This window comes from Balaenoptera physalus (genome assembly GCF_965194825.1).
Source record: "Balaenoptera physalus genome assembly, chromosome: 6".
Lineage (NCBI taxonomy): Eukaryota > Metazoa > Chordata > Mammalia > Artiodactyla > Balaenopteridae > Balaenoptera > Balaenoptera physalus.
This window is the reverse complement of record NC_138885.1, coordinates 95,224,509-95,250,732: the sequence shown is the minus strand read 5'-3', so window position 1 is coordinate 95,250,732 and position 26,224 is coordinate 95,224,509. Positions and strand designations below refer to the sequence as shown.

At 36.3% G+C, this 26,224-nt stretch overlaps 1 protein-coding gene and 1 long non-coding RNA gene across 6 annotated transcripts in view; one reads left to right on the top strand and one right to left on the bottom strand.

Moving 5' to 3' along the window:
* LOC309663441 overlaps window positions 1-17,372 on the top strand; it is a 43,217-nt gene extending 25,845 nt beyond the window's left edge. The window contains exon 2 of the long non-coding RNA XR_014265277.1: window positions 68-17,372. This is a non-coding gene — a long non-coding RNA (uncharacterized lncRNA). The remainder of the gene's footprint in view (window positions 1-67) is intronic.
* Window positions 1-26,224, bottom strand: part of PARD3B (par-3 family cell polarity regulator beta) — a 1,041,978-nt gene that overhangs the window by 673,453 nt on the left and 342,301 nt on the right. The window lies entirely within an intron of this gene.

Here is a 26,224-nt window from a genome sequence, read left to right as displayed (position 1 = left end):
TGGTTAGGAATTTGGGATGTGAAGTTAGAGAATCCTCAGTTCAAATCCTGGCTCTACATCACACTAGCTTTTACAATTTGGCCCATTTCTAAGAGATCTAGACCTCTGCTTCCTCCTCTGTAAAATTAGGACAATAAAATAATTTTTCAATGAAATTATTATTAGGATTCAATAAGGTGGGCAATGTTTGCCACCATGTGAGTTCTTAGTAACTAGTGTAATATTTTAAAAAAGCAAGAGAAAAAAGAAAACAATGCCAGGGTAGATAATCCCAAGCACATGAGAAGGGAGAAAGACGGTAATCTAATATTTTAATAGATAATCTACAAAGCTTTACCTTTAGCAATTTATTTATAAGCAATGCATTGTTTTGAAACCATGAAGGAAGAGAAAACTGAAGAATCCATCTTATTCAGACACGACTGCTACTAATAAGCAGAGAAGTCACCAGCTGTGTGCACTGATGACTCTCGGACCATATGGCACGTGGCCCAGGAAGAGCATTAGGTGAGGAACTCAGAGCATGAAGCAGGGCGCACACGGCTCTTATGGGCCCTGGAGTAAAGCTCTGTTCCGGGACTTGAGGCTGAACAGCCAAAAAGCAGGCAGTCCATTACTCCTGGAGTACTCGGGAAACAGAGCAGCGAGACAGAATATCTATAATCATCCCCAAAGAGTATTCTGAGCAAAATTCTACTTTCTATTTAGAAAAGAAAAGCTACACTTAGGGCCTTCCCAGAATCTAGTATACAGTGTATACTCAATATTAAATACTTCAAAATTTGTTTTTAATTGCTTTCTGTGAATTTTGTAAACCTCGTAAAAGCCTACAAACAGCTAGTATTTTATAACCGGTAATCACGGAATCATGAAAACTATAGCAATGCTGTTATTTAAAAGTGATGTTTTAAACCAGAGAAACTAGAAGCTCTGTTCAAATTACAGACACTCAAGGTATTACAGACACTATGGTTTAAATGATATGGCCTGTGTCTGGGGAAGCAGCTTATTTCTAAAGAATATACATCAGTTACACATGATATACTCTACAAAGATAAAAAAATAAATAAATCTACTTGTTGAAAGAACAGAGAGAAAGCTGAGTCTGAATTTTTAAAATATATTCTTAACATATTCTCAGAAAACTAACACCAATAGATATGGTGATCTTGTGAACAGGAAAAAGAAAGTTAAAAATACATATATATATATGAGGAAAATAAGTATGAAAAATAGTGAATGTAGACAAAAAAAAAGTGAAACCATGGGATAAAAGTGACTAATAGAAGTCTGATTATTGAGCTATAATCAAGTATCACATAACAAATGAGGCTTTCTAAACATGGGCAAGAGGGTAAAAATAATAAGATCTACTGGTCACCAAATTATACTTCATTGTCAATAAATCTGTGGTCAGAACAATTAAATCAGTTCTTCCTATTATTAAATCAATGAGTCATATCTGTTAGACACAAACATCATGGGAAAACTTTGATGGATATACCCTTCAAGATTTTGGTCCTGCCACTAAAGACCCCTGAAAAAACAAACTAATAAATACACACCCCCCATCCCACTTTACTTTCAAACCAGATACTTCATTCAGAGTAATGGGATGTGGAATATCCAAGATAAGAGTTACAGTTTCACACCTCAACGTAGAAAGGAAAATAGAATTTTTTTTTAAAAAAGGCATGGCTAATAGGTTGCAATCTTATCTACATTTTAATAAGCAGGTTTTAAATATATATTTACCAAGTCTCGAAACCCTGACTATACATTTGGATAATTGAGCATAAAAAGACACATCTGCTAATTCAGTGGACGCTTCGCTGAGTATAATTCAGTAATCAACTAATTGATTATGTTTTGCTTCAATTAATACACATAGGAAAACTAGACCAATAACTTGTAGGCAGCTGCATCACTCAGGGAGCACCAGTTAGGTAAAACGTGAACCCCCAGGGTCTCTGAAACTAGTGATACTCATCAAGCAACCAAAATCCTATAAAACCACTCTACCTGTCCTCCCCATGAAGTGTCACTGTTTCTGTCATGCTGCATTAAACATATTTTTAAACACTCAGAGAGTGTATCTGTTCCCTTTAGCTAATCTTGCAGTAAAATGATATTAAGTAATTAACAGCATGACAATGATGGAAACAGATGTCACAAGTAAAAACTTTGGAGGCAAAGTGATGCAGAAGACAGAAAACTGGTCTAGAATCAGGAGACATGGATTTCTTCCCATCAATGTCACTGATTATGGCTTTACCCTAGGCAAGTCATTTAACCTGGCTACACCTCGGCCTCCCTTTCTGCAACCATCTGCTTTGTTCATAGGAATGTCATGACAATTAACAAGAGTGCCTATAACAGTGTTTCGGGCTCACAAGAGGAAAGACTGCATAAATACAAGGTATTATTACTCTGATTACAAGGAAGTATCAAGCAGATTTTTGTGTAAGCTGTAATTATAAGGGAGAGTAATCTACAACAGCAAAGGTAATACTGCAAATTACAACCTATGTCATTTTTCAGACACTTATCATTCTAGGCAATGACATTAGAGATATAACAAAAGAGAGAAGAGACTCCAAGTGAGGTGCTGAGCAGATGAAAGAGATTTGACAAGCTACACTGGAAATCTTACAATGCAGAGCCATTTATTAAATGTAGGTTTGGACCAAAAGTCACTAAAAGATGAACTCTGATAGCTTATAATAAAGCACTGTGGTTTAGTAGTCCACGCACAACATTAAAAGCAATTTGGGGCTTTACAGTCACAACCATTATTTCTAACATAGCCCTTTTTTTTTTTTGGCTGCGTTGGGTCTTCGCTGCTGAGTGCGGGCTTTCTCCAGTTGTGGCGAGCGGGGGCTACTCTTCATTGAGGAGCGTGGGCTTCTCATCGCGGTGGCTTCTCTTGTTGTGGAGCACGGGCTTTAGGCACGCGGGCTTCAGTAGTTGTGGCACGCGGGCTCAGTAGCTGTGGTGCACGGGCTTAGTTGCTCCGTGGCATGTGGGATCTTCCCAGAGCAGGGCTCGAATCCATGTCCCCTGCATTGGCAGCCAGATTCTTAACCACTGCACCACCGGGGAAGTCCCACAGCACATATTTTTAAATAAAGAATCTAAATCCTCCAAATACCAGTGTTTCTTTTAAGTGAAAGGTAATTGTTAATAAGTTCTACATAGTATTTTCTATAAAATGAACAAAACATTTAATAAAGCTACACTTCATTAGTTAAACCTCCTCTATTTCCAATTACCAATATTCCAATCTGTCTATATTTTTATCTCTTAATTCAAAGAACCTCTGATACATCAGGGTGTCATCAATTAAAAATAACTGTAAATTAATTGTGGCTTTAGATCCCTAAACCCGTACACAATTTTCATCAGCCAATATTCTACGCTTCCTTGAGAGTTTTCTGGGTAAGTTTCACTTACCTATAGCTTGGAAAGTAATTTTACTCCAGGCAGATATGCACGACCTACACAAAGCCCTACAAATGCTATTAATTCTAATGATGAAAACAGTTACTCATTTAAACTACTTCAAGTACTGGGTCCTACAGATACCTTGGAGCAATCCATTCTTAACCTAAAATCACGTTAAGAGGGTTGAGATGGAGCCAAAGAAACCAGGCACAGGAATAGCTGCACCACCTTGAAGGTACCAGTACCAACAGCCTGACAAACACGAAGTGCAAGCTCCTTAATGAGGTATCATGGACTAAATGTAAAAATCAGAAGCACAGATTTAACCACAGATCTTTAGGGAAAAGACCAGATGGGTTTTATTTGTGTTTATTTAATCTATCTTCCCTTTGATAAACATGCTTTTTTTTTTTTTAAGACTTTCTTTAGAGCAGTTTAAAGTTCACAGCAAAAGTGAAGGGAAGGTACAAAAACGTCCCCTATAATTTCTAACCCCACACATTCATAGCTTCTCTCCTTATCAACCCCACCCCCCAGAGTGGTACGTTTGTTACAAGTGATGAACCTAGATGACACATCATAATGACCCAAAGTCCACCGTTCACATTAGGTTTACTCAGTGTTCTACATTCTATGGATTTGGACTAATGTACATTTATCCATCGTATGGTATCATAGACAGTATTTTCACTGCCTTCAAAATCCTCTGTGCTCTGCCTATTCATCCATCCACCCCCTCGCCAACCCCTGATCTTTTTACTGTCTCCAGAGTTTTGCCTTTTTCAGAATGTTTTACAGTTGGAATCATACAGTACACAGTACGTAGCCTTTTTGGATTGACTTCTTTCACTTAGTAATATGCATTTGATGTTCCTCCATGTTTTTTCATGGCTGGATAGCTCTTTTTAGTGCTGAATAATTTTTCACCGTAGATGTACCACGGTTTATTATTTATCCATTCACATACTGAAAGGCATCTTGGTAGCTTCCAAGTTTGGGCAATTATAAGCTGTTGTAAACATCTGCATGCAGGTTTCTGTGTGGACATAAGTTTTCAATTTCTTTGGATAAATACCAAGTAGTGCAATTGCTGGACCTTTGGTAAAAGTATGTTTAGTTTTGTAAGAAACATTGTCTTCCAAAGTGGCTGTACCATTTTGCATTCCCGCCAGTAATGATTGAGAGTTCTTATTGCTCCACATTCTCATCAGCATTTGGTGTTCTCAGTGTTCCAGATTTAGGCCACTCTAATAGGTGTGCAGTGGTATCTCAATGTAGTTTTAATTTGCCTTTCTCTCATGATATATGAGGTGGAACGTCCTTTCATATGTTTATTTGCTATCTGTGTATCTTCTTTGGTGAAATGTCTGTTAAGGTCTTTGGCCCACTTTTTAATCAGGTTGTTTTCTTATTGTGGATTTTTAAGTACATTTCGGTTGAAAGTTCTTTATCAGATGTGTCTTTTGCAAATATTTTCTCTCAGTCTGTGGCTTGTTTTCTTATTCTCTTGATCCTTTTTTTAATCACAAATTATTATATAACACTACTGTTTAACTGGCATATACTATGTAACTTCCAGTTAAAGAATATTAATTTAATCAGAAATGTATTCTTTCTTGACAAAATTATTTCAGATTTCCATTTTCCTTTTGTCACTTAATTTTTTTCTTTTTTTTACAATCAACAAATACACTTCAACCAACAGTGAATATCATACATAGAAAGGATACAATATTTTCAAGTAAGAAATTATATCCCTCCTACTTTATATGAAAAAGGCACTTGCTCATATGCAAAATAAAATATTAGAATGAAAACATGAAAACTGAGCAGAGAGAGACCACTAAAGACAGATGTTGATTTTTTTTTTTTTTTTTTGGAGGAGAACTTAAGTAGAACTGTTTCTTTAACTAAAGAAAGAAAAGGAAAACAAAATCAGAACATTAGGCTCATTAAAGAGATGAAACATAACAAAGTGTAGGGGATGATACTTCCTAATTAAAATTTAGACGATGACAAGAATGTCTCCCACCCAAGTTTGAAAAATCCTTTGAGCTATGATTTTTAAAGGGGCATAAAAACCACTTAATTTCTATATCATCCTCCCTACTGAAATATCATACCACACTACATTGTGATCTATTAAACACATGAATGATTTTGATTCTTTTGATTGCTAAGATAATACTTAGATGTGCAGCTTACCTCCTGATCTACAAGGATACAAGACTAGATTTAGCAAATCCAGATAAAGGGATGGTAAATATATCTATTAGTGTGTCTCTCTCCAACATCAAATGCCATAAGATTTTTGCAGCTATGTAATTAACTACTGCTTATAATCAAACACTTTTAAAAAATAAGTGCTGATTCTGGTATCTGAGACGGATTCATATGTTCTGAGATGCCAGGCAAACTGAGGCACAAATTGACTCTTTTCGAAATTTTAGCAACCTGACTGCTATTCCCTTCTTCCTTCTTTAGTTTGTATTCATTTACAAGAACTTGTAGCTCAAAAAGGATTTAAATCAATCAACCAAAGTCATTGGTCTAGTAAGTAGCAGGTCTGGTAGCTAGATCTGATCTGTAATATCTAAAAGGTCTTGAAAGGAAACAAAAGCTGGAAAACTTGTCAATATTGTTTTTCCTTAGGAGAAAAGGAAAAAAAAAAAAAAGGAATCTTCCTAAGCTTTTATGTGAATGTATGACTCAAAGTAAATTATATCCTCTATTATAAGAAAAATGATGGCTATTTCATATTCTAAAGTTTTTCAAACTCAATCTATAGAAAAATCTCATGGTGATATATTATTTTAAAATGAACTGCAATTAAAATGGGCTTTCCCCAAACCCCGAAATGAATACTCCTAAACTGATAAGAAAACTGAGCTGCTGGACAACTAACATTTATTGAATACTCGCTATATGCCAGGCACTGTGCTAAGAGCTTTTCAAGGATAATCTCATTAACACCAATAGTACATGCTACAATTATCCCTATTTTACAAAAAGGTAACCGAACCTTAAAATAGTGAAGAAAGTTGACAGACAGCTTAGAGTTAGGATATTGGAAGTGGGATTTGAAGTAAGGCTGTTTGACTCCAGAGTGCTAACTCTTTACAAAATTCTTAATTTGAAAACATAAACGTCCTTGAAGATCTACCATGTCTGCTTTGGTTTTAGGTTAAAGCTAAGCCATTCCTGCCATCAACATTCAGCCAATAAATAGAACTGCTCCTAGTCAAAAACCATGACATCAGCCTAGAGAACTCTGCTTACTTTCTTGTTTGGCAGAACAAGAAAACAAAAACATATGAGATATCATCCGTGTCATTAAAGACCTTCACAATTTAGGTGAGGTGATAAAATAGATATGCAAGGATTAAACTTGATTTTCAGACAAGTTTTATAGTAATACAGAAAGCAGAGGAACAAAGACAAGCTACTGACCTAGGAGATGAAGAAAGGGAACTGGTGGCAGCCAATAAAGAGAGAATTGTCTGAACAAGCAATTGGGGGCACTGGATAGTTCTTGAACTCAGAAGCAACTGGAGGCTACAGCAACCATTGTATGGTGACTGACTATTTGAACGAGGTAGTTTTCCTAAAGGGTTGAGGGAGCAGCCATGGAAACGGAAGGGTGGATTACTGGATTAAGGAGAGAATGGGAGGTAATAAAGTTGAGTTGGTGAGTACAAAATACTCCAGAACTTCAGACAGGAAATGAAAAGGATCAGAACAACAGAGGATTTAAAAGAATGCAAGGTTGTGTTTTTGTTAAAAGAATAAAGAAAAACTGAGCATGTTTGTAAGTAACAGAGAACAAACTGTATACAAAGAGGAATTAGAAATGTAAGAGTTTTCAAACTCTCTCTAGGAAAAGGCCGTTGTTTACATTTCTTTAAGAAACTGTAGGAAAAATGTAATTGTTTGAGCAAAAGTCCCAGAGACTCAAGAAGATGGGGGATTATGATTAAAACCAGAAATTAAAGGGTTGGGTTTGGCAAAGAGGAAGACCATTTCTTACTTAGAAACAGTAAATAGAAGCACGTGAAAACAAACCAAGATTTTCATGTCCTGGGAGGGGGGAATTAAGGGAGCTAAACTTGGGTAGCCTCAATATTCTCAGCAAATTAAAAGTTAATGTCATCCTGCTAACTGTAATGGGAGTAGGGATAGAGTCGGATTTGGGAAGAGTAAAATTGTCTGGGATAGTCAAAATAGTGAATAAGAAAAATAATTATGTCTTATGAGTTGAGATGCAACATTTGTTTTCATTTTCTGTTTTGTCAGCATTCTAGGGAAAGGAACTTTCTCCCAAATACCCATGTCCTGGGGAAGAACCAACAGTTATTTACATAAGTTTCGCATTTAGTTGATCTTCTGATAATCTATAAAACCAAAAGGAAATAACTTTTTATTCAGTTCATGTTATTTTAATCTTTGAAGATTGCTGCCTAGCCTCACCACTGCTGGAACATAAAATTCAGTAGAAAAATTTAACCCTGGAAGAATATTTGTTTCATTTTAATACTTAAAAACAGTTTCTCATCGGTCATTTCTAACTCATTTTATTAGCAATTTACAAATTTTATTTAGTATAAGATAGTAAGATATCTTCTTAACATGAAGGAACAACAAATGAGCTATCTCGATCCGTTCTTCAAGTCATTAACACTGGCAAGTTTGAAGCTTATCAAAGTGCTGTCGCATTCAAGTCAATTAAATGTTATCGCATCCATTAGCAATTATTTGATCCCACAGGAAGACCTTTATGCTGTTATTCCAAAAACAGTGTAGATACCTCCAAAAACAGAGCATCCACCTATGATACACATAGTCGTATTTTATTAAAATCAAATTTTTTCAGAAGCATATTGAAAAGAAGTCCATGTAATTTTATGGAAAATATTTTTGATTAAGTGCAGGATCACTAAAAAGTTAAGCATTTTGATTAAGCAAACCAGCTGTATGAGACAGCCATTGACCAGGAGGATGGGGGTTAGTGAGCTGGGGTCAGCTGCAGATATTAGAACAATAATCAAATGTCTTCATTGTAAAAGGGCAGCCAGGAGAGAGACCATGCAGGTCAATTCCCAGTTTCAAAGTGTAACATTTTCATCTAAGAAACATGGCATGGGTAGAAGACTACACTGCCCTCACCTGCTCCAGCTGGTCACTTGGCCAGTTACAATCTCAGTCATTCCACTCTAATCACTGTTATTCTTGGAGCAGGAGATCATTCAAAAGCTAAAAGCAGGTTCCCAAAAGAGGTAAAAAAGAAACAGAGGGGAACAGTAAGTTGATCTGCCCACAATTCACTGACCGCAAGGTTAGGCAAAGTTCTCTTCTCCCTGTTTGGGTTGGATGGAATCCTCACCCAACTATGGCACTTAGATGAGATTGACCAAGATGCCTTTGATAAATCTCCTGTCCAAAAGCAGTATTTTCTTTATTGCTCTGCAAAGGACTTAGAACCCCAATTTCTTAAACACCAAATCATATTATAAAACTCTCAGGTTTTTAGGTATACGGTGTGTGTATGTATATATACATACACACATACAATAGATAGATACACACACACACACACTTTGTGGTAAATTGATTTTTTAAAAATAGCTCCAGTTATTCCTCTCCTTGGATCATTCCCCTTTGCAATGTGACTTTGAAGCTCCTTCATCAAAGGTGGAGTTTATTTCCCTACTCCCTGACTCCAAGCTGGCCTTGTGACTTATTTTATTTAATAGAATTTGGCAGAACTGACACAGTGCTGTTCCAAGTCTAGGCTGTGAAAGGACTTGCACGTTTCTGCTGTTCCTTTGGAACTTCCCACCACTAAGAAAACAAAGGCTAGCCTGCTAGAGGGTAAAAGATCCCATGAAGAAGAGCCCAGCTGCCCTAGTCAGGCTCATCTTAGACCACTCAATAGGCAGTTAAGTACCAAACATGTGAACGAACAAAGCCTAGGTCAGCAGATCTGCCTACTTGACCCATAACTACTCAAACATACACAACTAAACCCAGCCAGAATCCAAACTGCCCAGCTAACGTGTGCACTCATGGGCAGTGAAAAACTGCTTGTTTTAGATTACTGAGTTCTGTGGTAATGTATTACAGTACACAGCGTTATTGTAGCAATAGATAATTGATACACGATTTTACTCCTAGATACATGTTTTTAAAAACATATATATATAAACATACACATGTATGTGTGTATATATATTATACATACACTTACACATGTATATCTACCTATATGTTTCTATTCATGCTTTAGCTACAGAGCTTCCAAAGGTTTATTAGGCCTTATTAAGGAACAGAAGTAATGGGCTACAGAAAAAACTTGTGACCAAGCTTCCGTCTTAGAGTATCTTGTTGTGCCTATACATCCTAATAGAATGGATTCATGTATCAACCCAAACCAATAATATATGGTTCTTAAGGTTATAATTATAATGCAAAATAGCTAGAGTAGTAATTCTCCAAGTATACATACAATTATATTATTAACATACAATTATATTATTAGTCAATGCATCTTCTGTAGTTATTCATTTTTCAGTATTACCAAAAACGGGCTATTCTTCAGTTCTAAAGAGGGCTATGCATTCTCTGGAAAATTACTGTTGAAAATTCAACCTCTGTTTAGTCTAATTTTTAGACTTTCTTTGGATCATTAATAATCATTCCGGCTGCATTATACTATTGTCTTTCAAAGAAAGAATCCCAAACATAATAATGGAATTGATTATTCCCCTTCCAGTGATAGAAAACATTTCAGTGTTAGCTTGGCTTTCAGACAACAGATATAGATCTTTTGTCACTTATGTTTGGATGTCACAGTTTAGAAACTTTAACATATATAACAGTAATATTCAATATCAAAAGAATGGCATATGTAGCCATATTTGTCATTCTTCATGTAATGGGAAAACTAGCCTAAAAATTATGCTATACAATTGACTATCTAGAAATTGTTGTTAAGATCTATCCTTGGGTTCTGGAATACTGCATTGGAAGCCAGGGGTTCAATGGTCAAAAAGAGACAGATTATTAACTGAAAAAACTTAAAAACTGTTATGGAGACCTGGTTTGCTTCAGAGAGAAATAACAAAATGCCTTCACAGAGAGCGCTCACATGCTAAGAGATTCTGTAGGAGCATGGCATGGTATGACACTGTATTGGGACTTCTAGCTATTTAGTCCCTTGGCCATTTCATTACCGTAATTGGAATTGGGACTTAATTAGCAATACTCAGATTCTATTCTTAGTGGTGAAGGGTGTGCTATTTTCCTTGGAGAACTATTTCACCTAGGAACTCCTTTAGAGAAAAAGAAGTTGCTTGATAAATATAAAGAGTTTGAATGAACTGATAAATGGCTGCTTTAAACGTCAAAGACTCTAGGATAAACTGCTCCTATTTCTCCACTCAAGTTCCAAAGATAATAGAGTGGACATTTCTCAGTATTTGGCCAACCAAAATCCATTCCCCATCCCTAAGAGGCCCCTGATTTTCTCTAGGAGATATACCCTGTGTGTGGTCTTGCTTGAATGGCAAATCCAGGTGTCTGGAACTCATTGCCTAAGACAGGTTCTAGATATCGCCCCGCTCTCTGGCTTGGCACAGCATAGGGGTGGGAATGAGACCAAAGTTCAAGTAATACTGTTCTCCTGGAACTTTAATCTCACTGAAGTGACCCAGGATGAAAAAGTTCGGTGTTTGCTTATTGCAGAATTGCATCCTGACCAGATCGTTCCTTCTAAAAAGCAGTTTTAACTCTTCCTTCCTCACTTTGCCTTGATTTCCTGCCCATTCATAAATTCTCAATTCTTAGCCTCCCTTTGATTTTATGAACACTCATGTTTTTCAAATATATTTCCTCTTGTTTGAGGTAACCAGAGTCAGGTTTTGTTGCTTGGAATCAAGGAGTTCTGTTATAATAATTATATCAAAACAAATGGATATTACATATCAAAGTGGAGTGAGATGTTTGGGAGTGGGGCTTTGTTTCAATCCCAACTACAAAGTTAAGCAGTACACTCAATAAAATAATCAAAATCGATTTTTTTTTCTTTTTCATACTTACCATACAAAAGAATAAAATTCCTTCATTCCTCAATATTTCTAACTGCCAAGGCTTAGATGCACTGAATAACTATGTTGCCATTCTTATTTCTTCCCAAGGTTTTTCTACCTATCTACTAGGGAAGACTGACTACTATTCCCATATCTGCATCAGTTGCTGGCTTTCTGATACCCTTACCTGTAATTTTTTTTTTTTTTTTTTTTTTTTTTTTTACACACGACAGAATTTCTTCCTTCTTCAATTCTAATTTACACTGTCTCTTCATTGAAAACCCCATTCAGTATTCAGTTTCTGGGAAGTTGTCTTTTATTAACCTCATTGATCATTCCATTACTGTAAATCCAATTCGACACTTACATATATCATTTGCACTGCATTTTCACCTATTTCAATTTGTGAATAGTTTTCGGTATGTGTATGTTTTAGCTTTTCCATTAAATTTCAAGCTCCTTAAAAGCTAGGACAAGTGTGTGTGTGTGTGTGTGTGTGTGTGTGTGTGTGTGTGTGTGTTTAATCCTCAATGTTTCTATTACAGAATTCTACATACAGTGAGGACTGATACTGTTGAATAACTGTTTTCACAAAGATTTTAAGAAGATAGTTAAGAGGCAGCTGAATCTTGCAAAAGACTATTTAATAATTTTATTAGTACCTAACTGATACCTTGATAGAGTTTTAATACATGGAATTGCTGTGAATGTATATGCTTTTAACTTTTCCCTTTGAATGTTGAAACTAAAATAAGAATACATGAAAATAAAGCCCACTTATTTGAGAATGCCAATTTGAAATTATACAATGACTCAGACCAAAGCAGGCTACAAGCAGCTACCAGCATTGTGTATCAATGATCCATTACTAATTGCATGGGAAGGTTTCACTTTCTTAACACTGCTAACAGCTTGAAAATGGAAGCATCTTCTCCCAAGGAAAGCTGGGATGGTTTTGTTTCAGGTTGTCTCTGGGCAGTCTTTCTACCCTTCGGAGAATTCCCTGCAGACTAATGTTCAAAAGGATTGTTGTTTTGGTTGTACAGTCAAACCACACATTTTCCACCTTTTAACTGTTTCAAGACAGGACTCGTGGAATTTAGTTGCTCAAGGTTCTCCTTCACTAACAATGGCTGTAGTTCATTGTGTTATGGCTTTCAGAGTCTCTCTGAGTTTAGTAAGCTTTTTCCTGCAGTATCATTCATCAAGTCCTGTATCACCAAGGCAAACAATACGTTGATAACACATCCTTAGTGCCCTAGAAAGTCTGGGTTATACGGAAATTCAATTCAGGTCATTAAAATTTGACTTATAATTTTAGATATTTCAACCTCTGAAATTGTAGCTATCATTTTCTATGAATCAAAATTACCTATGTGTATAAAGTTTATCATTAAGTGTATATCCTCTATAAGCACTGTGTCTCAAAAAGAGTAGGTGATTTTGTAAAGTCAGTATCAGTGGTATCACAATGTTGAGTAAATCTTACACATATTATTGTTCAATTGAAGGAGGAATAAACACTGAGAAGATAATGATATTAAGATTCCTCTATCCCAGTACTTCTCAACCTTTTATTCACAATTGTCTCCCTAAGGAGCCTTTTAAGACATTGTTTTCCTAATTACCACCCCACATGAAATTTTAATATACTATCTGTTTGGGTACTGCATGTACATTTATGCTTTATACATAAAAAGAGTAAGTATAAGGCTTACAATTTTTATTTAATGCATTTAAGAATGACTAATTATTTTTGATACAGCAGGTTCTTATTAGTTATCTATTTTATACATATTAGTGTATATATGTCAATCCCAATCTCCCAATTCATCCCACCACTACTCCCCCAAGAATGACTAAATTTTTTTAAGTTAAAAGTTTAATTAGAAATTTAAAAAGCTATTAACATTTCACTTAGCTTTGTAACTGTATTTGCTGAACAATCTTTAATGAAACATATTTACTTATATACATTTCAATTATTAAATTTAATATGAAACTAATTTATATAAATGCATAATAGAAATTAATCAAATTTCTAAAAATCATCCAAAAATGTTATAGTTCCAGCAAAAGTAAAATGATCAAATTTTAATTAATTGTTAAAATATATTTTTGGTGAACTTTTTAAGTTTTGCTTAAGAAAATAATTTTTAACTTAACTGGCTGCTAGATGATCATTCAGATATTGTCAACTTTTTTTTTTCTTTTCAGCATTTGATGCAATACATGATGGATTGAATAATTTTTTATAAAATTAAATAACAAAATATAAACTATTGTAATTTAATTTTCAAAGCCCAAGTTACACACAAAAGCACTGAGGAACAAAACACACAGCATCACAAGGCAGCCAATGGCCACTAACAAGCAGACACAGGCCACCTCTCAGGTTACAACTTTGAGATCTAGCAATAGATCAAAAGTCCTTCAATCACAGCTGCATATTTGTCCTAATCTGATAGCCCTGATCTTGTACACAATGTGTACTTCCCATGAACTCAGTTGATGCTGCTCTTATGATACCCAAGACAACCCAACAAGAGAAATTTAAACACTGAGGAATACGATTTTCTCAGATAGGTTGAACTTTTCTGGGATACAAGGCCTTGTAATATTTAGGATATTTTTTGCTCTCCAAGAACCAATTTTTACTCCCTAGAGGGCAATATCACCCTCACTAAGAATGTATGCTGAATTTAAAAAAATCGTTTCATGTACTTATGTGCTCTTGAAGCTATAAGCCCAATGCTCTTCCCTCTTCTCTTTACCACCAATTTCTTTAAAAGAGCTGTCCACATGAGCTGTGTTCAGTTCCACACCATTCATTTACTCCTCGACCAATACAATGTGATTCCTAGTTCTACCACTCCACTGATACTGCCTTGGCTCTTGCTAAACACTTAGTAAGTATTCTCTAAATAGAAAAAGACCTTCTATATGTATTAACTCAACAGTGCCTCCTTGGTATTTCTGCTTAAGTACTGTAGTGTATTTGGTAGCGCTGGCTGTCCCCCACCCAACACCAGCTTCCACAACACTTCTCTTTTCTGGATAATTGCTTATTTCAGTCTTTTCTCAGTTCACTGTGGTACAATTTTCCCCTTAAATACAGCCTGAACTTCAAGATTTCATCATTCAGCTGCTTCTCCTTTTGCTTATATGCTCTCCCCCCAAAGCAACTGCAACCCTTCCTATAATTTCAATCATTTATTGTATATATATGAAAATGACCACCGAATATCTCCACCTCCTGTTCATTGCTATTTGGATGTCCCACAGGAACCAGAAGTTCAGCATTATCCAAACTAAATTCACAATCACACCCTACCTATACTTATGGTCTTCTCACCTAAAAGGCATCACAATCCAAAGCACCCTATTTTACCTAGAAACTGGGAATATATTTTTGTTCTTTCTTCCCTCCTTCCTCATGCCATCCCCCAAACATGATATCCAACCTAACTGTGTAACCACAAATTTTAGTTATTAATGCCTTTCACAGGTGTCCTATCTTTTCTACTGCCACTGTCACTGTCCTGGTTTGTGCCCTTCTCTCGCATCTGCCTACTGCCAAGGGTCCCCTATTTTGATACCCCTTTTGGTTTCTTCTCTAATCCTCCTTCCATATCACATTTTTTTGAAAAATTCAAACTTAAATATGACACAGGCTTGCTTTAAAGGTTATTCCCTCTTTTCTACAAAATCAAGTCCTCTTCATATGCTCCTGAATTGCTTTTCTAGTTTTATTTACCACCGCGATAGGCATCAGCCACCTCACTGAATAAACAATGCCCTCCCATGTCTCTGATTTTCATGTTGTTTCTTCTTTCTTGAGTGCTTCCTCTCTCTCTTTCTGATGGTCAAAACATCACATAAACAACAATCACCCTCTTCCCAAATCTGCCAAAATCCTCCCATCATACTCTGTATTTGTCTAAGGTAATCTAATGGAAGATCTATTGTTTGGGATCTCCTCTAGGCTAGAAACTGGCACATTATTCTGTAAACAGGTTTTTCTAGACTGTTAGCTACTTTCATATATTTGATAAAGTACATGATCTGAGACAGGAATACTCTTCAACATTAAAAATAACTACCTATAACTTGATTTTTAATAGGAAAAATAATCCTCATTCTTTCATACATGGACAATGAATGAATTCTATTAAAAATTCTGAAAGTCTAATGAACCAGCACTGATTACATAGTCTCAGGTTTGTAAAGAGATATTCAGAAATGAAATAAAATTCATCAAACCTTAGGAAAGATCAACAGTTTAGCCTCATTTATCTACTGCACATCTGCCTGACCACATTATCTTAGTGCTTAAGCATCATTTTTGCATTTCAATGTGGCATTCTATCAGATTAATGCCCAAGATATTCCAGCTGCACTGCAAGCGAGTGAGTGGACATATAGGAATATTAAGCATGGCTTGTATCATTGACATTGAGCAAAGGAAATGTGATTAGCACCAAATTGCATCTGACAGGGGAATCAGAAATCTGTCAAACACGATGACATGGATCCAATGTTTAGAAGGCAAACGGGGGAAGAAAGGAGCAGGGCGGTCTGGCATGGAGACAGCAATAAAACACAACAGCGATGATAAATTAATTCATTTACTTATGAAAAATTAGAAGCTTCCACACACAGCTCTCATTTATAATCTTGTCAATCTGGTTGAGTAAATAAAAGGCTCTACAATATTAGTTGAAAACACAAGCAAGAGAGAGAAAATGCAAAAATTGGATTCTTGGCCTCGCTTTTAATCAAGTACAATAATTCTTTGGTATAAGCCACAATGGTCTTTGAAAGGAATTTTTCATTGGAGGATACATTCTATCACCTTCTGTACAGGTCCTCTTTCCTGGGCTGAAATTTAGAGACCTAGAACTCCAGGGCATAAGACCATCATGTTGCACTGAGCTTTGTGTTAGTCAGAAAAGGTAGTTAGACAAAAGGACACACCAAAATGGCCTCCACGGCTTGCTCTCGATGACTCTGAGAAGAGGAAGCGCAAAAATCAAAGCAGAGTCTTTTGGTATCAAATGGTTATAGTCATTATATAGTCATATAGTATTAGAGCATCACTCTAGGAAAAGTGATTGCCAGAGGCAATATCAAGGTTACATTCAAAATTCCTTTTATTTGTCAACCTAATAGAGATGGTTCACAATCTCAGGATGGAGGCTTGGATGAACCATCCTTTTTGCCTTGCCATGCTCTAAACTGAAGACGGCACTACCCAGGACCCTCTAATTGTTCTGGAAACATCCAAAAAGTGCTTTCTCACTATTATATATGAAAGGAGGAAATGCTCTTCTATTGCCCTCAAATTAATTAAATTGGGAATAAGAGCTAAGGAACAGAATCTGAAGGAAAAATCCAATGTGCTTGTCTAAATGGAAGACCTTTAGAACATAAGTGGCTGCCTGGAAGATGCAGCAAAGGAGAAGAGATTTCAGGACACGAAAACATCACTGTAACGCCTCATTTCAAGTCTTCAAAAAAGAAAGCCTCTTCTCATATACAAAGCGTTTTTAGAAATTCAAGTAAACTATATTGTATAGATTATATTAAAGAAGACTAGGAGGGGATTATTTATTAGATGAAAGATGAATTGTATTTAAAAGAGAGGAAGGTCATACTGATTTTGTTAATAATAACTTAAAAATGGAAATATCTCAGATGCCCATTAACAGGAGACCAGATAAATAATTTGTAGAATATTCATACAGTGGAATATTACTCAACATTAGAAAGAAGCTAACTACTATATACCCATTAAGGGGCAAATCTCAAAAGCATTATGCTGAGTAAAAATACCCTTGCACAGGGGCTTCCCTGGTGGCGCAGTGGTTGAAAATCTGCCTGCCAATGCAGGGGACACGGGTTCGAGTGCTGGTCCGGAAAGATCCCACATGCCGCGGAGCAACTAGGCCCGTGAGCCACAATTACTGAGCCTGCATGTCTGGAGTCTGTGCTCCGCAACAAGAGAGGCCGCGATAATGAGAGGCCCGCGCACCGCGATGAAGAGTGGCCCCCACTTGCCGCAACTAGAGAAAGCCCTCGCACAGAAACGAAGACCCAACACAGCCATAAATAAATTAATTAATTAATTAAAAAAAAAAACAACCCTTGCACAAAAGAATACATACTTTATAATTTGATTTATATGATGTTCTAAACCAGGCAAAACTAGTCTAGAGTAGAAAACTATCAAAACAGTGGCTGCTATTGGGGGGTTGGGGATAGAGACTGACTGGGAAAAGGTGACTTCCGGGGGTGATGGTAATATTGTATATCTCCATAGGGGTTTGCATTACACAGGTGTATGTATTTGCCAAAACTCATCAAATGATAAACTTAGAATCTGCACATTGCATCATATGTAAATTTTACTTTGAAAAGATCCATAAACAATATTGAACTGTAGTTAATGATATGAATGCTAAAGTGTTAGGGGTGACGTGCATGCAATGCATGCCTGTAATTACTGAGAAATGCATCCAAAAATGGATTGAAGAATGGAGAGGGACAGATAGATGAATGTGTTCAGAAATAAGACAGGCAAAGCAAATACGGTAAAATGTTAATTGTAAAATCTAAGTGTTGAATCTATGGGTCTTCACTGCATAATTTTTTCAAGTTTTCTGTAGATTTAAAAATTTTCAAAATAAAATGTTGGAAAAAAGTTGTGTGAAGGGTTGAGGAAATAATGAGTACTAGCTTTAAATGAAGAAGGGCTATGGTACAAAGACGGGGGTCTCAAGGATCACAGAGCAAGAAAAAGTCACCAGAAGTATTGAGCTATGTGAAGTCATTGGCTTTAAGTGGATCTAGCAATGGCTAGACACCCTTCACAGTGGGACAAATGACTACGCCAGGAAAAACAGAAAAATCACAGAATCCTTCAGAAAGAACAAAGGACACTGTCAGATCTTTAAAAACTGTAGTATTTTTCAATAACTTCTGCAAATTTTACACCTCAGCCAAAAAGCAACTGAAAGACTCATTTCTACATGAAGTTTCAAAGGAAGCCTAGCAAAGAAATTTCTTCCTTAGGAGAGGACACTATCAAGTATGATGACGTTTAAAAAACAAATTGTCTGTTTGTAACGTTTAAAATCCAACAACTTTCATCTTACATTAAGAATGTTCTCAAAGGAGAAATTCGAAGGTACATATATCACATTTTCTTCTACCCATTTAAATAACAATTTATTTCCTTCTGGGTTTAACTTGATTCCACAAAACATCTCTCCTGATGTCAGAATGTTCATTAAATCTTAATAAAATGTATCAGGCTATACGTGCAGTGCTACAGCCCTTCTTAATTTTGTAAATTTTATTTTAATTGCTTTTATCAATAATGCAAGCTCTTGTAAACAAATCTAAGAAAAAAGCTTTCACTGTTCCCAAGTGCAAATTCTAATATTTCATAGGACTAAAATAATGAAAATATAATCACTTTTAGTATTACTATTGCCAAGGTTCACTATTAAGGAAAAAAATAATATCTTACATTAGTCAGTATCCATGAATCATAATAATCATCCACAATAGCCTTTCAGAAACTAAAATAATTAACTTCTATTTGAACAACAAATGAAATGCCCTGAATAAAAGGAAAATATATTTAATTGTCTACATTGTTAGTCAATACCTTTTTGATCTAAATTAGAAACAAAAATCATAAAATGTTAGTATTCTATCCCTGGGCTATAAAAAAAAAAAAAAAATAGAACTCTCAAATTTAAGTCTCAGTGTCCACATCTACTCCAAGTTTCAGACTTCTGACAGTATTCACCAAATCCATAATTCAGTCTTACATGCCCAGTAAATCAACTCATCTTTCCAACTGCCCTGGACAAAAACCTTGGTGCATCCTTAGCTTTTCTTTCTCTCACTCTCCACACAATAAGTCTTGTCAATCCTGACTATCCAGAATCAAAGCCACCGATGTGTCTTCCCTGAGTTACAGGCTCGCCAACAGGCTCCTACCTCCTACCCTGCACAGCCTCTACTCCCCAAGACACAGTCAGATCATGTCCTTCCTCAGCTGAAAAGACCTTGCCGGCGTCTCAGACTGCAGAATAAAAGCCAAGTGCTTAAAGTAACTTACAAGGCCCTGTTGGATCTACCCACCCATCAAGCACTGCCTACCTCCCAGGCTTCAAATACCACCTTCTTAGGGAGAATTTCCCTGATGAACCTATGTTAAGTTGCCCTCCCCTGGCTCCCTGTTCCCTCCCTCCCTACTCTGTATTTCTCCAAACCACTTAGCACCCTACAACATGTTATATATATTTACTTACTTCTTTGAATTTAGAGAGGGCTCTCTTCATTAAAATGTTAAAACCCTGAGAACAGGGATTTTTATCCCTTCTGTTCACTGCATTATGTATCCCCTCTACCTACAAAAATACTTGAAACCTTATTGACACTCAGTAAGTATCTGTCAAATAAAGAATGAACTAAAATTTATTTCATATGCTAAAAGTTCAGAAAAGAAGAGTGAGTATCATGAGTCCTACCCACATTTGAAAAGGACTGTTTATGTAAATGGTCAAAAGATTACAATTAAGAATATGTGATATACTTTCTTGTTAAGAGAATTCTGTGAACAAATTGATAAATCAGTTCTAACTAGTTTCATCACACAGAATCTTTATTATAAAAAACATCTACACCTTTAGACACCGAAAATATTTTCTAATTTAGCTTTTCTTACAGATGAACTCTTCTGGATTAGTTATCACTTAAAATGCAACTGCACTGATGGAAAAAATGTAAATTTTAATAAATTCACAAAACATTTTAAATATGCTACCCATATAAATTGGACCATTCTTACATTACTTTATTCACTCTTTGGGTTGACAAAGGAAATTTTAAAATATTACATGTCTTCAGAGAATCTCTTTAATAATTCTGTGAATGAAACAGGAAATGCTACATACGATTAAGAATCAATACAGGGCTTCCCTGGTGGCGCAGTGGTTGAGAATCTGCCTGCCAATGCAGGGGACACGGGTTCGAGCCCTGGTCCAGGAAGATCCCACATGCTGCGGAGCAACTAGGCCCGTGAGCCACAATTGCTGAGCCTGCGCGTCTGGAGCCTGTGCTCCACAACAAGAGATAGTGAGAGGCCCGCGCACCGCGATGAAGAGTGGCCCCCGCTTGCCACAACTAGAGAAAGCCCTCGCACAGAAACGAAGACCCAACACACCCAAAAATAAATAAATTAATTTTTAAAAAAAATTTAAAAAAAAATCAATACAAAATTGAATCTAAAAAATGACCTATAAAGTCAAAATAACCAAATGTATTGATATATTATATTTTCATGAAAGTGACAGTGAGTGAAATAATAGTTTGTTTCACAAGTGCATAAAATGGTCTTACATCAGAATGAAAGCATTTTTGCATGAATAGTGAAAAGTGAGTAGGTATATACCACCTGACCCTAATTTTTTTATCTTGGAAAATAAAATAACTGTTGAAGGTAAAGAGTTTAACAGATATTTTCAACAGCTATTAGTGCCAATATGCACAGTTATCACACTTTAAAGCATCCTGCTCTCCCTTCACTGAAGCCAACTATAAATTATGACCAGGACAGTTACTGAACTCGAAATCAACCATGCAAACCTATCAAGAACACTTATAAGCCCACCACTCAACCTTCTAGGAGTAAATTCACAGCCACAGACCACAAACGAATTTTTAATTATTCCATATTTGATTTTTACAATGCTTTGAGACAAGCAATTATGAAACGCACTTTATTTGTCTGATGTCATTAATATGCATCAGTGACAATGAAACCACAGAAAATCCTAGTGAACAGGGTTTCTTGAGTGTTAATTACTTAAAGATTTGCCAATCTTGGAAGATGAAGTGTTGTGGAAGCCCCCAAATACTGTTATCTCGATTTCAGACTATGAGGGCATATAACTTCTAAGAACATTAAGCTCTCTAAAATATCTTATGTTTACCTGTAGGTTTTTCCAAGCCGAAAGTTGAGATTTAGTTCATTTAACTAAACTTCAGTGGCATTTTTCCACATATAACCCTGAAAATGTTATAAACATGTAAAATATATACTAAAATATATAACTAAAATTTTATGGTAAAATATTGACTATTAAAATATCCATAACTCAAAATTTTCTTTAAATGATGCATAGCAACTTCCAGCACTACAATTATTACCAAAGGAACAACAGAAATTACTCATAAGCTTACAATGAAATATGGCTTCATTTTGAGGGAGGACTTCTCCAGAGAGGGGACTTTTCTAAAATTAAAATTAAATTTTATTAATTAGATAGTTTATTAAGTGTAGAATGGGCCCTTAGATGAAGTGAAAAGAAAGTAACATAATTTAACTTGGAGAAAAGAGTGGCTGAGAGAAGGGAACTAAAAGAATATATGTTCATATAGGGATATTTAAAAGGAATTAGCTAACAATATTCTCTATTTTCGTTAAAGAAATGTTTTCCAGATGTGACAAGTGTTTCCCCAGGCCATCCACTGAGAGGTACAGTAAGGGTGCAGATTAACAGCTGCACAATTTTCTCAGGACCTCAGCCCCTCCAAGCCATCCAGGAGTCCTAAACAGGTGAGGGAAGAGAGAGAGAGAGAGAGAGAGAGAGAGAGAGAGAGAGAGAGAGAGAGAGAGAGAGAGTGTGTGTGTGTGTGTGTGTGTGTTGGGGAGGTCTCATTGCTGCCTCTCTAAGATCAGTTTTCAGGGCTTTGGTATCTCTCCCCGTCTGAGTACAGCTTCTGAAAATTACAACCCAGTCCAATGACGCCCCTCACAGACACCAGCTCCCTCATTTCCTGCTCCACAATGATGATCACATGGTACTTTTGAATCACAGAAACGGAACTGCCTTGGACTAGTAGTTCATGTGGTACTTCACAGAAGTTAAAATATGATGCAGTGCCCCTGTGTGTTTCCTGTAGCACCGCCTGCGTGCTCATGGTTTGGGTACCATGAGGACTGTGTCTAAGCATTATCTCATAATCCTCTCATGGTCATATAAAGTCAGTACTATCATCAGAAGAGGAAATTAAAGCAATATTACACAGCTCTTAAGTGGTGGGGCTGGATTCAATTCCAGAGAGTGTGATTCTGGAGCACAGGAGTGTCACCGATCTAGGCAGAGAACATACTCAACTGAGGAATACAACAGAATATTTCCATAAAAGGTTATGAGATTTTGTCCCTTCAATTTTTTTTAGGAACCAATCCTTCAACTGCCATCTGTCTATGATGGTTAGCATAGAATTGGGGATTTATGAGATAAAATATCTCTTGTGAACATAGTATTAAACGCAATAATGCATCCTTAGAAAATGTTGTGGAGAAGTTAAACATTTGGAAACTTCTTTTTATAAACATACGATGCTCATTTTACCTGTAGGCTAAATCACCATCAGTGGGCTGAATTCATTTCCATGATAAATGATAATAGCCCCTTTGAAAGTCATCACTTTAATGCTTCCAAACACCTATTTGTCATGGTTGTATTCAGATTAGCCAGATGAGCATGGAAGAATAAATGTGGGGAGAAGGGAACAAACAAGAGCTAAAGTAAACTAGGACCTGTAACAATGCTGGGGACAAATAAAGAACTCAAACATTCCTTACTTAGCCTCTTAGTTTTTCATATAGTTTTATATAGTTATTCCCCAATTAAACTTTCAAGATTTTTTTCCCCCTTGCTGCTTAATAATTTGACAGACTTGCCTATATTCAATATCAAAAAACAAACACACTTTGGGCATGCTGCAAGATAAATTCTTAACTGCTCCTGATGATTCTCTCTCCTTAAGACAAATCTACTGCTTGAAATGCATTTAAAGTCTGTATACTTTATACTTTTAAAATCGATAAAACTGTTACTAATGTATATATTTACACAAAAAAGATACCTTCTTTAAACATATAAAATCACTATGAAAATCAAGACAAACTCAATGATTCATAAAATATTTAATATATATAACAAATGCAAATTTCAGGTCAACTGTATACTTTATTGACTTGGGTTATTCCTTTAAAGCAATGTAGGGAAGATTCAAAGGTATAAAAATATGTGATTAAGAGGCTACAAGCATCTTACATTGAAGTATATAAACCAAGGGTTAGCATCACTTCCAAATTCTCAAGCATTTTTTATGTTGCATGTTAATCTACTGAATCTCCTTTGAAATTATCTTATCATGTTTCTGAAACATTTAAACCAGAATACCCCACATGCCTCTTCCAGAGAGAAAGCTAAACAAATAACCCAAATAAATCTAGTCTGGAAAACTGGGAGCATTTCTAAAACGTCCTTTTGTGATCCCAAGCTATCTTTAAACTTAATCATCTTAACCAACAAATTCATGCAAAGTTTTCATTGCATCCAATAATATATTAATTTATTTAAATATATGTTTTGTTTCCCTAAACCTTCAAGTAAATTGTTGTTATAGGCAGATGTCCTGTGCTTAATTGTGACTTTCTGTGGATGTTTTCAAACAGCCACATATACCCTAAGGTACATATATCAAAGGTTGAAAATCGCATTACTGCATCATAGAAAAGCACTGTTGCAGACTGAAATGAAAGTTTCTGAGCCCAGAAGCAAATTCCTGATAACATTCTACCTTTATGAAATGGAGAAATCTTCGAACATTTAACAAAGAAAATTTTCTGAATTATTAAAGATGTATTGATGAGTTCTTGGCTCCCAAAATGTTATAGAAACTAGAAAATATAACTGTATCATGGCTTCTGTCCACTCGTGTTCTCGAGACTTCCTGACAACCAGGTGAACACCTCTGATGATGGGGAGGCCAAGACTGTAGCTGATGGTGATAGCAGCTCCCGAGCACAGTGTACCTGGCACTGTGCTGGGCACCTCACATACAGGAGCATACCGAAGTATTTACGCTTCCGTCCTAACCTGGAATCACCTGAGCATCTACTCCATCATCCTGCTCCAGCACAGTTAGAAGCAATTACCTGTCACACACTGTCTTGTCTGTCGGCGCACTCGTCTGTTTGTTCATTTCTGCAAGCATTGTTGAGCCATGCCCATGTGCTTGGTGCTTGAAACGCTCACAGACACACCAAGAAAACGAGAATGTTAACACAATGCCATAAAATGAATTAATAACTTATGAGCAATTCAGTAATATTATTAAAACTGGCACCTTTGCTTAATATCAAATTATTAGTTCTGCACCCCTTTTATGGACCAGATCCTATTGTTACACTGATCTTACTCATAAGTGTAGGCAAGACAAGAATTTCTCCCTCAAAACCCACACATCTGGGCTTTCCTGGTGGCGCAGTGGTTGAGAGTCTGCCTGCCAATGCAGGGGACACGGGTTCGAGCCCTGGTCTGGGAAGATCCCACATGCCGCGGAGCAACTGGGCCCGTAAGTCACAACTACTGAGCCTGAGCGTCTGGAGCCTGTGCTCCGCAAAAAGAGAGGCCGCGACAGTGAGAGGCCCGCGCACCGCAATGAAGAGTGGCCCCCGCTTGCCGCAACTAGAGAAAGCCCTCGCACAGAAACGAAGACCCAACACAGCCAAAAATAAATAAACAAATAAATTTTTTTAAAAAGCCACACATCTTAGGGTTGTTTCTGACTCATCAAAATGTTTTATTCTCTTTTTCATATTTTTATTCAATCTTGCTAATATTTTATTGCTTTCTCTTCATCTAGACCTCCACTTCTCTTAGCTAGAAAGTACAGAATCAGTATTATTTTACGATGGTTACTCCAAGTTTCTTCCCTCTCAATTTTCTGCCTCCCTAGTTTCCCTTCCTTAGATCATTTTCTTCCCTTGCCAAAAAAGTTCTCCTTAAAAAAAAAAAGAAAAAGAAAAAGTTCACCCAGGTCCAGTTGATTTTTTTTTTTTTAAGGTCTTACCCCACCTATCCATTACACTAAGGAAAAGAATCAAAGTTCTCAACCTATTTTATAAAACCTTCAGACTCTGGGAAACCTTGCCTCTCTCTATAATCTCTTGCCTAGTCCCCAGCTGTTTTCTCTTCATTTCAGGTCACTATTACACTATTTCTTCAATTGATCATATTTTTCAGTTCTTCATGTTTTCTTCCCAAGAACATTTCCCTTGGAATGCCTTCTTAACACAGGTTCACCTATACCCCTCCCCATTCACCATCTAATCAGCTCATAACGCTCAATCCCCTTGTACACCACTTCCAACAATGAGCTAGATCATGATCATTACTGCCTATACACTTCTGTTTACACTGTTTCTTTTATTTGGAATGCCTTCCTTTCTGCTGTATGAGAAAAATACTTTAAAAATCTAAACGTCTAGCAACAGAGAAAACTGTATTAATTATGACAGTTTCATGTACTAGAATATTGTGCGAGAAATTTGATTTTGATTCCAAAAGTAAAATCACCCATGTTCCCGCCACTTTTTAAAATTATACAAACTAAATGAAAGTCTCTTCTGAAACTCTGAACTGCACTCACCAACAAGATTATGCCAACCTTCAAGGTAACCACTATTCATTATGTCAACTTTCATGTTGGTACTCTATCTTCATTTTAGGAATGATGGTTATTATTTTTTATATAAATTTATGTATTTTATTATTTCTTTTTGGTTGCGTTGGGTCTTCATTGCTGTGCACAGGCTT